This window comes from Parasteatoda tepidariorum, chromosome 6 (assembly GCF_043381705.1).
Source record: "Parasteatoda tepidariorum isolate YZ-2023 chromosome 6, CAS_Ptep_4.0, whole genome shotgun sequence".
NCBI lineage: Eukaryota > Metazoa > Arthropoda > Arachnida > Araneae > Theridiidae > Parasteatoda > Parasteatoda tepidariorum.
Window position 1 is genome coordinate 77,870,411 of NC_092209.1, and position 2,406 is coordinate 77,872,816.

Below are 2,406 nucleotides of genomic sequence, written 5' to 3' on the forward strand. Positions count from 1 at the left end.
CATGAAATTATCTTTGGGTAAATGAGTTTTATGAGTGGGTGCAATTTTTTTTGAATTGCTTCATTAGTTTTGAAAATATGACTGAAAACGCAAAAAGCGAAATTAACATTAAGGGGTACGAACTTTGAATCGCTCTCCTGACCAAACTATGGGGACCACATTTCCCAGATTGCGGCTACCCCCTATATTTTGAAGATAAGAAATCCAAATATGTAAAATAAAATGCATGTTTATTCAGAGAAAGTACGTTTTTGTGTCTGATTTCGTAACTTCATTAATAGTTAGCACTAATTAATTAGCATATTTGAGGTCACCCCCAGGAACCATTAAGATTGACACTTAGTTCGTGAGAATCCGATCATTAGAACGAAAGTTATTCAGGGTGATTCGTTTTTTTTTTGCGGACTGTACTAAATAAATACTTAATGTACTTAATTTCAGTAACTTTTTTCCGAAATTTTTGAACCAGAACAGTATTTTTAACTGCTCCTGTTAAAAATTTATTATATGATTTTTTTGATTGATTCCTGGCCTTGTAGATGCCAAATAGTTAAAAGTCAATTGTAATGTTCAATTTAGTGAGAAACCATGCCACAAACTGTATTGAAATTGTGTATAAATCGTGTGTTCCTACTAGAATGCACTGCACTTTTAAGCAACTTATATTATTAAAATTTTGGTAGAAATTAATTTCTAACTAACTAAGGATAAATTTACAGAGCCGTTAAACAACTTACATTATTAAAATAACTTAGAAATGAATTTCTACCGAAATAATGGTAATTTTAGTGCAGTGTTAAACAACTTATATAATTAATGTAACTTGAAATAAATTTTATCGGAATTCTGGAAATTTCAATGCCCTGTTAAACAATTTATATTATAAATACAATTTAGAAATAAGTTTCTATTTGAATTCTGTCTAATTCAAAAAGCTGTTAAAAAAATTTATGTTATAAAAATAACGTAGAAATTAGTTTTTACCGACATAGTGGTTAATTCACTGCGCTGTTAATTATTAAATTTTCATTAAAATAATTATTAAAATTAGGTTATTATTAGGTTATATTACTAAAATAATTATATTATTGTATATTATTAATATATATATTATTCATATATATTATTAAAACAATTATATATTAAAATAAGGTTTATATTATTAAAATAAGGTAGATATTAATTTCTACCTAAGTGATGGTAATTTCAGTGATCTGTTAAACAACTTATAATATTAATGTAACTTAGGAATAAGTTTCTATTTTAATCCTGGTAAACTCAATGCGTTGTTAAATAAATTATGTTATTTAAATAACTTGGAAGTATATTTCTATCGGTATTATGGTAAATCAATTGCGCTGTTAAGCAACTTACATTATAAAAATAACGTAGAAGTTAATTTCGTCCGAAATAATGGTAATTCACTGTGTTGTTAAGTAATTTATATTATTAAAATGAGGTCGAAATTAATTTCTACCTAAGTAATGGTAATTTCAGTGATCTGTTAAACAGCTTATATTATTAATGTAACTTAGAAATAGGTTTCTATTGGAATTCTGGTAACTTCATTGCATTGTGAAACAACTTTTATTCTTAAAATACCATAGAAAATAATCAAATTCAAAAAGTTAGCAGTCGTTTCCAAACTATAAAAAATATCTTCTGTGCAAAACGGAAGAACTTAAAATGGAAGAAGCTGATTTTATAAAATAACATTTTTATAAAATATAATTTCCTTAAAAAGTAACATTTTTGTTTTATAACGTTTGCACTTAGCAAAAACAATATAGCTAGCACAACATAAAGCATATCGAACCAGCATATAGCATTACATAGCATATCGGTTATAAAAAAAAATGTAAGCTTACCATTGAAAACTGGCGCACTATCGGACAGATCAAAACAAAACAACGCCAAGGTAAATAAGAGAATTTTTTGCGTATCCATTTGCTTTATTTACAAAAGATGATAACCGCCGTTCAGTTCCAAGAAACGGATCGAAATGAAAGATTAAAATGAATCAATAGATGTTATATTTTATGATATGAGTGTAGGCGATAAAAGTGTGACACCTCTGATAAGAAATCGAAAGAAGAGATAAAAACAATGTAAAGTATTACAATAAAGAGGTAATGTTTATGAAATGATTGTGACACTCATTTTTAAGTTAAGTGCTATTTTTAAATTTTACTAACTAAAATGAGTCATCACTCCCTAGCATAGGAAGATGAATGATTTCATTGATTTTGGTTACTAATACTATCATTCAAAACACATGAACGGGTCTGAGTTGTGGATCTGAGGGATAAAGATGAGTTAGGCAAACATTTGGAGTACAAACCACGTAAAGATTTATAAACAGAGCCTGCAATCAAACATGATCACTGAAAACATGAATGAATCTGA

The 2,406-nt window shown here is 27.5% G+C and overlaps 1 long non-coding RNA gene across 1 annotated transcript in view; it reads right to left on the minus strand.

Annotated features, from left to right (window-relative positions):
- LOC107453940 (uncharacterized) overlaps positions 1 to 2,013 on the minus strand; it is a 7,761-nt gene extending 5,748 nt beyond the window's left edge. The window contains exon 1 of the long non-coding RNA XR_011637064.1: positions 1,869 to 2,013. This is a non-coding gene — a long non-coding RNA (uncharacterized lncRNA). The remainder of the gene's footprint in view (positions 1 to 1,868) is intronic.
- Between the last annotated feature and the right edge of the window lie 393 nt (positions 2,014 to 2,406).